Source organism: Myotis myotis, unplaced genomic scaffold, assembly GCF_014108235.1.
Source record: "Myotis myotis isolate mMyoMyo1 unplaced genomic scaffold, mMyoMyo1.p scaffold_m19_p_1, whole genome shotgun sequence".
NCBI lineage: Eukaryota > Metazoa > Chordata > Mammalia > Chiroptera > Vespertilionidae > Myotis > Myotis myotis.
Window position 1 is genome coordinate 47782548 of NW_023416313.1, and position 12317 is coordinate 47794864.

Below are 12317 nucleotides of genomic sequence, written 5' to 3' on the forward strand. Positions count from 1 at the left end.
ACCCTAACCGTGCACGATTTCGTGTGCACTGGGCCTCTAGTATCTAATAAAGAGTGTTTCCTACAGCCATTATTTTTTCCTGGTATATTAGTAGATGATTTAAAATCAAGTGTAAGGCTCTGAGCTCTTTTAAAATACGTATTTTGAATAGTATTACTCATTTCAACTAGTGACTCCAATAAATGTTATCTGGTCTACACTGGAGAGGAGGTTTAAAGCATTGTTTTCTATTATATCTTCACTGGGTTTATACCTTTATAGTTTATTAATTTTTAATAGACCTTTCTTTATATGAGGCTTATCAAGTGATAACTTATAGTTGTACAAAATATCTCCCTAGCCCTAGCCAATTTGGTTCAGTGGACAGAGTGTCGGCCTGCAGACCAAAGGGTTCCGGGTTTGATTCTAGTCAAGACACATGCCTCCTTTACAGGCTCCTCTCTGGCCTGGGCCCTGGTCAGCACGTGGGCATGAGGCAACCAATCTATGTGTTTTCTCTCACTTCGATGTTTCTCTCTGTCTTTCCCTCTCTCTTCCACTCTCTCTAAAAATGAATGGGAAAATATCCTTAGGTGAGGATTAAAAAAACAAAATATCTGCTTAACAACACCCATGCAAGTCATAAAATATGCTTTAATATTATGTGAAATTTGGCTACATCACACTAACGGGATGGCATTGGGTGCCTTTATTTAAAGTAGAACAGTCCCCTTTTAAGCATCACATTGCTAATTCTGAAATGTAACAAAATAAAAGGGAGGAGAATGGAAATACAGAGGACCTAGGTGAGATATGAGATGAGTCTATAAAGAACAGCAAGAATTATGGTGGGTCAGTATGAAAGGTGACCACGTGGAGAGGACGGCATTGAAGTGATTCCGAAGGTATTGTGACCTCCAGTACCTAGGACCAGGTTTTATTTATTTTTAAATATCTAGTGAAGAATCTTGTACTGGGGATTAGAAAACTCATTGCTGAATGAATATACTTCCTTGTTTAGAATTCAGGTGTTTATCTTTGTTTAAGCTTTTTTCCGAGAAGTTGAGGGGGCCTTTATAAGGGTAGATGATATCTCTAGGATCCATTCAACCTTAATACCTTGTTTGGGCTGTTCCACTTCACGAAGCTTAATATGGCATTGCATCAGCACCCTTGACTCAGCGCTTGCACCTGCAGAGTTCAGAGGTAAGGTAGGGAGGAGGCAGAGAAACAGCTGAGAAATGATGACCATCTTCAATGAAAGAATAAGAAAATACTTTGCTCTACTGTCTAGTGTAGGTAGGAACATGAGCCCTTCTTTGGTGAAGTCATTCCTCTGGTGTATTCTGAGTGTGTGGTATTGCTGAATGTCTCTTCCAAACATGTGTTGACTGGAAGAAAGTGAAATGATTCCATTATCTATAGTCAGTTATTGTTAGTTGTGGTTTTACAGTAACATTCACACATCTAATTAAAATACAGGAAAATTGAAACTTTAAAAAAATCAGGGATCAAAATATCACACATCAACACTTGCATAATCCATGTAGAGATAGTGTTTGAAATGGGCTCTGGAGAATCTGACTGCGCACCTGGCCGCCTGCTTCAGGTGTGGTTTTGGTTCTGAAGGACAGTGATGAGAAGAAAGGGATCACTGGTGCCAGCATATATCTCATCAGACAGCTTTGTATGAAAGCCCTTACTTTTTGCCTGTATGCATAGTCACGGGAAGGTTTCTGTCTCTGTCCCTTCAAATTTCACCTGAGTGCATATCCTCCAAATTTATTTCTGATTTGGTTAATTAATAATTGCCTATTTTATATTTATTTATTTATTTATTTTACATATATTTTTATTGATTTCAGAGCGGAAGGTAGAGGGAGAGAGAGATAGAAACATCAATCATGAAAGAGAATCATTGATCGGCTGCCTCCTGCACGCCCCCTACTGGGGCTTGAGCCTGCAACCCAGGCATGTGCCCTTGACCAGAATCAAACCCAGGACCCTTCAGTTTATAGGCCGACACTCTAGCCACTGTGCCCTTTAAATCAAGATGGTAATCTATATCAGGGATCAACTATTACATTGCAGAAAAGGCAGGTACATTTCCATAATGTTCTTATTATGTTTCCCCATAATTCATAGTTACACTGACTTTAAAGATAACCAGGAATTTACTCTTTGTAAAACACACACACACACACACACACACACACACACACACCACATTATGATATACATTCACCCTAGTATAGTTGGTCTGAATGGATATTCTTAAAAATAATGTGGCACACCATATCACAGTGAATGAAATTCCCTTTGTTTTTACTAAGAGTAACAAATTCTTTTAGGTTACTAAGCTATCACCCCAAATTTACTTTTTGGGGGGATTAAAAAACTATTTGAAGGGGTTTTCTCCTTACTTTATAAGTTTTCTGACTTTTTACTGGAAACTCTGCAAAGGAATACTGAATGGCTTGGAAATAACTCAGGACATGGTGTTAGTTTACCTAGGGCACTAGATGAGATAGTAACTTGACTACATTTCTTCAAATAAAAATACATAGATTTAAAAACTTGGATATATGCCGTGAACACACATTATCTCAGTTCCCAAAATACTACATCCAGGAATTTATCCCATTGAGAACTGTAATGAGCTTACAGAGATAACATTCAAGGATATCCACTGCATATTTATTTATGATAGCAAAGAGTTGGAAACAGTCTAAGCACCCAACAACATGGGAACATTTAAGGAATGATGGCGTATCTACACAAAGGGATGCTTACAGCCAATTATATTCTGAAGAATACTTGCATTAAATTACATGTGGTAGAAATCCAAATATGTGTTTAGCTTTGCAGAGCTTGCAGATTGTGAATACAATTCTCTGTCTGCCAATAAGTAGTGTTTCACATTCATCTATTTTAACAGTAAAAGACTTGGCATTTTCTTAGCTGAGTAGAGTATTACTACATTTTTATTCTAGTTCTGCTTTTACAAAACACAGCCTGCCATATGTGTCCCTTTCATAATGTGCGGCAGTTTTAAAGAGCATACCCTCACAGAGTGATGCTTTAGGAATTAATAATTTATGAAAGGGCCCAAAAAATATTCATTTCCATTCCTTTTTGTCATAGACCCATATTTGTTTCTGCAAAATATGTAGTCCAACTGGAAAAACATAAACTTCTGGGACATTTTTTATATGATTTTGATGGCCAAGGAATTTGTAAATCAAATTAAAACCCCTTTCTACCTGTTACATATTTATTAAATTTATTAAATATTCTTGCATAATAAGTTATTTTTTCATCACCAAATGCACTTTAGGGATTCTGGCCTATAAACTCTAAGTGGCAGCTAGTTAATCCTAGAATAATTAATCCTATTAATCCTTTTACACCATTAATCCTAGAATAATTATGTAAAGAAAAGACTCCTCTCTCCCCCTACTACCAAAAGACAAAAATAATCACTCACTAGTGACATTATTTTCCTGGAATCAGCTGGAGATCATAGTCACATAACAATAGTGGCTAACACAGGTAAAATCAGGGCATTTTTAGCTCATTTATGCATGACCTTTTAAGCTATCTATTTTTTTTAATATACTAGAAGCCCAGTGCACAAAATTCGTGGATGAGGCAGGGGCGTCCCTCAACCCGGCCTTCACCCTCTTCAATCTGGGACATCCCTCTCACAATCTGGGACTGCTGGCTCCTAACTGCTCACCTGCCAGCCTGTCTGCCTGATTGCCCCTAACCACTTTTGCCTGCCAGCCTGATTGACCCCTAACCACTCCTTTGCTGGCCTGATCGCCCCCAACTGCCTCCCCTGGCTGCCTGATCACCCCCAACTTCCCTCCCTTGCCAGCCTGATCGCTCCCAACTGCTCTCCCCTACCAGCCTGATTGCCCACAACTGCCTTCCCTACCAGCCTAATCGCCCACAACTTCCCTCCCCTGCTGCAACCCATCTCCTACGCCGGGACTGGCCTCCTCCACACCCCACAGAGCCACGGGACCCCCAGGCCTCATGGCATGGAGTGGCCACCGGGCCCCGCCTCTGCTGTGAACGTGGCCATTTTGTGATGACTTCACGCGAGGGCGTGAAGCCACCTAGGCTTTTATTATATAGGATTTTTATTGATTTCAGGGAGAGGGAGAGAGAGAAACATCAGTGATGAGAGAGAATCATCAATCAGCTGCCTCCTGTACACCCTTTACTGAGAATTGAGCCCACAACCTAGGCATGTACCCTGACTGGGGATCAAACCATGACTCCTTGGTTCAGGGCTCAATGCTCAACCACTGAGCAATACTGGCCAAGCAAGCCATCTTTGTATTTTGTTCTAAAGAAATAATGGGATATTTGCAAAATAAATTGAGTTGCTAAAATTACCCAAAGGTGATTAATGGTGGAATTTTATTTATACTTTGATTTTTTTTTTTTGAAAAAAGAAGTTTGAAGCAACTTATTTAAAAAAAGAGACATTTTGTTACATAGAAAGGCCACTTAAAGTAACTTAATACCACAAAACTGTATATAACACAATATTCATATTGTATTTGACATTTCAATTAGAAAACTAAGAAGCCAAAGGCAATTGTCATTAATTGAATGCTACTGTTTGCCAAGCACCATGCTCTGTGTTTCCATCTACTTAGCATTATTTTTACAGCAAACCGAGGGCAAGGGGTGGGGAGTGTTACTGTGTTTACTTTTATAAATGTGAAATATAGTCTTACCATTAGTATAAGATCACATGAAGCCCAAGTTCTCTCCGTGACTCAGACTGCACGCCTGTGCAGACCTAATGGCAAACCTTATTGCCTACTGGGTGTCTGCTAGTTCTCCACGTAGAGCTGTCAGTGTCATCTGTCTTCCCACATGAAGAATTCCTCAGACCATGCTTTGTCCTATTATGCTACATGGAACAGAATGACTGCTGTATGTCCACATTCCTCTGGAATCTGTGATTTGGACATTTCTGGAATTTCTGCTCACCTCTCTTTCCCCTCCTGCCAATTCTTGCTACTACTGCCAGGTAAGACACTCCCAAGACTTGCAGAGACACAGCTGTTTCACCTTCTGGTTTTTCTAAACAGCCCTGCAGTGCCAGCCAAGCTAATTAAATTATAAGGCACAAATGAGCGAAACTACTCAAATAATGTTCTGTCTCTTCTTAGAAGCTCTTTCCTCCTCACTAGCGTGGGGTTAGGGGACGGGGGAGAGTATGTCACAAGGAAAACTTTGAATTTCTTAGTCAGAATTCTGAGGATTTATTTGTTACCTTAAAATGTCTAACAGGTGCTTACTGAACTGTATTCAATTGCTTTCTCACATGAACACATTTCCAACTTAAAGTATATAGAACAAGAGCCTTGGTGACTCTCTTGTTTTCATATGGGATGCTTCCTTTGGTCTTTCTCCCCGTTAGACTAACGTGCCACTTTCCCACGACTGGCCTATTAAGCTAGTCTAAAGCTACGCTCTCCCTCCCTCTCTTCATTTCCTCAACACATTTACTGAGCACCAAGTAGTGCCAGACAGTGGGTTCAGTGCTGGGTGTCCCACAAAACTGACTTAGTTACTGCCCTCATGGAGCTTGTAGTCTACTTTAAACAGGCATTAGTCAAATAGCAGCATGCAAACAGAATGCAAAAATTAAAAAAAACTTGTGAGAAAGGAAAGTGCAGGAACTGTGGGTGCATATATAGAGGGGCACTTGGTCTCCTATTGGGTTTGACGTCACCACAGAAGGCATCTCAGAGGAGTTGAATGGCTGGCATATGCTTTTCAAGGGTTCATTACTAATAGACAAGAAAGACCTTTGCAGTTTCCTTTCCTTTTACCAGTTTTCACTGGGCACCTTGTGTCCATCTGGTGTGATTTTATTGCAGTGTGTTTCAGTTGCACCAGTCATCTTCCACACAGTAGGGACATTCAAGTTCACCAGGACAGGGCTCTGTCAGCTACCTTCCCACTCCCAATGCCAGCCTACTGTGTTTACACTCCCGTTAGGCTACATGGGAAGGGCGAGTTATGGTCGGAGAAGAACTCTACCACAAAGTCTGAAGCTTTCCAATCCACTTTGGTGAATTTTGTTCGTTTTTAAACACAAGTTTTAGCCTTTTATGGTAGCTTTATTGTTTTGTTTTATTTATTTGCTTTTAATAGTCATTTTCTTAATTTCACACAATGTATTCCCTTGATTTCCTTGCTTTTATCGCAGGTCTGTTTAGAGTCCCATGGGTTATTTCAGTGTTTCCAAATGAATATGAATGTGTTGCCCTTATTTTTTGTTTGGTTCTTGTATCACCAAACATGTAATAAGGAACTAGTAATTCTCACAAAACAAAGCTTGTAGGCAAGGTAACAGAGCCAACCATTAAATCCCTGAGAGAACAGAGAGCTTTTCTCATTCTCTCAAAGTGCCCGTTCTTTCCCGACTTTGGCTCATACACTGACCTCATTTATGACAGTGAACTCTGTGAGATTTGGTACCGAAAAATGTTTAATAATATTGTTTTGAATGTTCTACAGAGAACCAAAATTAAAAGTAACACTGCTCATTTTGTTGGTAGGTGTTACTATTTGTTTTAACTGTTGTTACATGATTATTACAGTTCAAGGTTGCGCCACTCCCTGTTTGTGGGGGTGGGGTCTCAAGTGAGAGTGAGATTATTCATTATATTTGTCACCACAGTCTCTCCAATCTGCTGGGAAGTGGTATGATCCTCAGACCAAAAAGGTGGGGTGTGGGGAGGTCTTTGCTTGGTGGTAGAGACAGATCCTTTTATTGGCTTTGAAGGAAAGGGTCAGAGTGCCCAATGAACTGCTTTTGTCAGTGGGAAGGAAGATATGAAAACAAAGACTGGTAGTGGCTACAAAAGACATCCAGGTGAGTTGTGGTGAACTTGTACTAGCACAATGGACTAGACTATAGTTTGATTCAACTGATCTTAAAATTCTGCAAAAGCAGTGATCCCACTGTGAGCTTGACAGCTTCCCAATACGTTCTCCCCCTGAGATCGATGGTGATATTAACAACTATGATTTTTAAGTATTGTATAATGATGTGTGACAACATTGGGAAGATGTGTACAACTCAGTGAAGTGATATTTTTCAAATAAGAAATGCATGATATCACTATATCCCACTCAAAATGTAAGGTAGACCAGTATTGGGTTTTAATACTATAGACTGTGGAAAGCTCATTGAAATGGCTTCAAATTACACATTGCAACTACCCTGTAGAAACAGTTTCTTGTCTAGTTTTGACGTAGATTCAAAGAAAGATGACCACAATTATCTTAGAAGTCTTTTAGAACACTTCTCCCTTTTCCAACTACATGTGAGTATGATGCTGGATGCAAAGGCAGATTGAGAATCTAGCTTCTTCTATTACCTGGACATTAAAAGATTATCCAAATTGTAAACCAGTCCCTCTCTTCTCACAACATTTTGTTGTCATTTTGGGATATGTGGTTATTTTAATTAAAATCTATAATTTTAACATGTAATGGGATTATTATTGTCTTTTTTATTTTTATTTATTTTTTATTTTTTTAAAATATATTTTATTGATTTTTTACAGAGAGGAAGGGAGAGAGATAGAGAGTTAGAAACATCGATGAGAGAGAAAAATCGATCAGCTGCCTCCTGCACATCTCCTACTGGGGATGTGCCCGCAACCCAGGTACATGCCCTTGACCAGAATCGAACCTGGGACCTTTCAGTCCGCAAGCCAAGGCTCTATCCACTGAGCCAAACCGGTTTCGGCTATTATTGTCTTTTTTAAAAGAATTAAATAAATATTTAAGCAGTTTGTCAGTTTTGATTGCTTATATGATAAAGTCAATGGACATAAGCCACATAAAAAAAGTTCTTTTGGGTCTTCAATAATTTTTAAGACTGTAAAGTAGGCCTGAAACCAAAAAATTTGAAACCCACTAATTTGCATAATGACACTGTTTTCATTCATGTCTGTTCAAATGAACATATGAGAGGCCTATCTAAAAATAGCAGGGTTTTATTTTGTTTTCTGGCACTTATCATTGCCAGACACTGTGTGTGGTATTTATTTATTTATTTATTTATTTATTTATTTATTTATTAGCTACCTTCCCTATGAAAAAGTTGACTCCATAAGGAAGAGATTATTGTCTATCTTGTTCATTGTCTTATCCCTTTCACTTTCTCTGATACCTGGCACATAATAGCTATTCTGCAAATATCTGTTGAAATAATGAGAATATTTCCCATCTGGATATTTTCCTTATAGTGCTAAAATTTTAGAGATTCTCTGTATAATTCTTTTTAATTATGCCTCACACCTTTGCTGTTATTTTTACATCTCTCATGGATGTTTATACTCCCTAACAAGTCCAGTCAGTTTTCACATAGTGTTCTCTTCTGCTTTAACCCCTCATCACCGTTTCTTCACAACATACACTCATATAGAGATGAGTTTTATTTTTCCTGCCAACAACGCTGACCACTGTGGCCAGATACAGTCTCTTAGCTGCACAGTCCATCCTAGGTGTGCTGGAGCCCTCAAGGTAAGAATGAAGTTCTGTTGCAAAATGGGAAAGAATGCCTCTCCGTCATGGTAGTCTCTCTTAGATTGGCGCAAAACATAATACAGAATTTTTAAGAGCTGCCAATTCTTTATTTATTGGGGTCTCCCTCTCTACATTCCTAAATGGATTCATGGGAGCCTGGAGTAAAGCCCGATCTGAGCTATACGTACTGAGATCTACCTAGACTCACCTCTCCCATATCAATAAATATGATGCTGCCTTCAGTCCATCACATACACCTGGTCCCCTCTTTCTTTAGGGCAGGATCTCAACCTTGGTCACACATTTCAATTAATTGAGGAACTTTAAAAATGCTGATGCGTGAGTCCCACACAGAGAAATTCTGATTTAGTTGATTTGGGATGCAGTCTGGTCATCGAAAGTATTCAGAGTTCCCCTGTGCAGACCGTGGTGAGATGTCCCTTGGAGGCTCCTCAGCCCGCCCCATGGGGACTTCTGTGATGCCCATTCCTCCAGCTCATTCTGAATACACCCAGCCGTGGTGTTTTCAATAACTGAATGCAATGTAAAACTGGCTATTTCTAACATTTTCAACGGAGAAACTATGTCTTTAGTAAATTCAGGATACACATGAACTGGAATGTGATCCATCGAAAGTGAATCAGTCTTTCTCTGAAGTGCTTAGTGGGAATTGAGACTCCAGCTTTATCTCCAGCCACTGCCCTAGGCATGCATCCTAGACTCTAACCATCTCAAATTCCTTTCGGTTTCCTTAAACCTACAAAGTTCATTGGAAGTTTCTATTTTTGTTCTTGATGTTTATATACTCTGGTTTCTCTGTTTAGAACAGTCTTTCTGACCTTTTTCATCTACTTTTCAAGGCATCTCTCAGAATCAACACAGTCCTTTGGAAAACAAGACCTCTCTGCCACAGGCTAAGTTAGCACCCCCTCCCTAACTCATCTTCCTCTACATCCTGGACATTTCTGCATCACAGTGCCATAATGTAGTATAATTGTCTGGCTTTCTTGTTTGACCATGGATTTTAAAAAGTACACTATGTTTTTTAAAAATATATAGCTTTATTGATTTCAGAGAGAAAGGGAGAGGGAGATAGAAACATCAATGATGAGAGAGAATCATTGATCGGCTGCCTCCTGCACACCCCCCACTTTGGATTGAGCCTACAACCTGGGCATGTGTCCTGACTGTGAATTGAACCGTGACCTTTTGGTTCATAGGTCAAGGCTCAACCACTGAGCTGCAATAGCCTATGTTTTGTTGTTGTTGTTGTTAATCCTCACCCAAGGATATTTTTCCATTGATTTTTAGAGAGAGTGGAAGGGAGGAAAGAAGGAGAGCAGAGAGGGAGAGAGAGAAAAACAGATATGAGAGAGACACACTGATTGGTTGCCTCCCATATGTGCTTCCACCGGGTCCAGGGATGAACCTGCAACCCAAATACCTGTCCTTGACCAGGAATCAAACCTGCAATCCTTCAGTACACGGGCCAATGCTCTAAGTGGTTCTCAACCTTCCTAATGCTGCGACCCTTTAATACAGTTCCTCATGTTGTGGTGACCCCCAACCATAAAATTATTTTCGTTGCTACTTCTTAACTGTAATTTTGCTGCTGTTATGAATCGTAATGTAAAAATCTGATATGTAGGATGTATTTTCATTGTTCATGACCCACAGGTTGAGAACCGCTGAACCTGCCAGGGGTACTATGTATTTTTTTAAATTTATGGATTATCAGTTATCTAGAGAGAGCCAAATATACAATTGAACAATAAACAAATGAAGGATGACTTGATGTCACTAATAATCAGACAAACATAAACTCAAAATTAGATAATTTTTCATACATTAAATTAGCAAAAAATAAAAAATCTGATGAAATCAAATGTTGGCAGGGTGAGTAAAAGTGTAGGACAGATACATATGTGTATGATATAACACATACAAAAGAATACTTTAGTATATGTCTTGCTCTTTGATTTATGCCATGCTACATCATCATGTTGTGCTATTTCTTTGAAACAAATGCTGATTGCCACTGGATTATTTTATGACCCAGTAATGTATCACAACTAACAGTTTGAAAAATGTCAAATTATAGCACAACATACGCGTGCACAGAAATTTTCTTTTCTTCTAAATGTTTTGTCCAGGCTAATATGTAAATAACTTTGCTATATTGTAAGCATATATAGGGTAATTTTTATGTGCCAGGCAACGTGCTAAGCACTTTAGCACAATATCTTATCTAATAAAAGAATAATATGTAAATTAACTGTCACTCTGCAACAAATAGGGAGCCTCCCATAGTGGCCAGGGCGGGATGCTGGCAGCGGCGCCCCGTTAACATGAGCCCAGCATCCGCGCCCCAGCCACTCGGAGGGAGGGGGGGCCTCTGGCCGGAGGCCAGGGTGAAGGACGCTAGTCTGGATGCTTTTCTAGAAATAAATTAGAGATTTATTTAAGGGTCTTAGAGTTGCAAACTGAGAACACAGGCAAATACACAGAAGTATTTCAAAGAAGAAAGATTTAAAGTTCTTATAGTATAAATGACATTCTTGAGAATTATTCATCCTGTATTCTTACCCCTAGGATTAGTCTAAGGATATCAGCAGGTGTCAGGCAGTCTGGCTAATGGATGTCAGGTAGATGTATATGTGAGTCCTTCAGAGGGTAATCAGGTGGCCTGGATACAGGAGTTTGTCAGTGGGTAATTAGAGGGTTAAATGGAAGTCCAGATGTGTATCTAGGCATTTATACAGGATGTGGAAAGTTCAAAAAACCTTAAGTTTCCAGGATAGTTAGAAGGGGAATGAAGTCTTTCCTCATGCCCCAAGCTTCATAATGTTAATAATTTTAACAGGTTAGTTAAAATGACTTCATTTCATATATTCCCTATTTTCCTCTCTCTTTAGTCTCTATGGATAGAAAATCATTCCCTTCTTCCCATCTAGGTTCTTTGACTGATCTGATAAGCAAATTGACATAAGACGTAAACAGGAGAAAAACAAAAGTTTAATAACATGTAACATCCTGTGTACATGGGACAGAACCAGGAAAACTGGGTAACTCCTTAAAATGGCCAAAGCCATCACCTTAAATACTATTGTTACCAGAGAAATGAGTGGGCCAAATTTACCCATCATTCGTGGGAGTCGAATTCTTGGGGCACCACTGAAATAAGCATTTTCAGAGGAAAATGAGATATAGTAAAATACTTTATTTGCATGGAGTTACATTCCTGGGGTCCAAGATTCCATGTTCCTTAGTCCAGTCTTAAAAACCAGCAAAACCAGAAGCAGGGCCAATGTCCAGAGTCTCCATTCCATGTTGCAGCCGGGTCCAATTCAGCATCAGACTAAAGTCCATCAGTTTATTGTATGGAGTCCACATGGCCAAGGGCCACATGGACAAATGCTGGAGAGTGTTCCCCCTGCAACAACAGGAATCCCAAGACAGCTAGCAGGGCAAGATCTAAATGTCAAGAGCATTCCTTTGTCCAGGAGTTTAAATATTCCGGTTTCGTGCCCTTGTAGTGGCCATGCCTGTTCTGGCCACTGACTTGTTCCCAGGTGTGACTGACCAAAAAGCACCTTCCCACGTCACCCAGACCTTACTGGGCATGTTTCTATTGTCCAATCCCTTCCCCAACAGTATGAGGGGAGAATGTTAATTGCAACTTCTTGGCAAAGCTGTATAAATGGCATTCTTATATTATCTAGTCTTCCCTTTACACCTTTCCTGTTAAATAACCAGATTATTAT

General features: G+C 39.6%; 1 protein-coding gene across 4 annotated transcripts in view; it reads left to right on the forward strand.

Annotated features, from left to right (window-relative positions):
- Positions 1-12317, forward strand: part of MTHFD2L (methylenetetrahydrofolate dehydrogenase (NADP+ dependent) 2 like) — a 108689-nt gene that overhangs the window by 64578 nt on the left and 31794 nt on the right. The gene's annotated exons all lie outside the window — the stretch shown is intronic.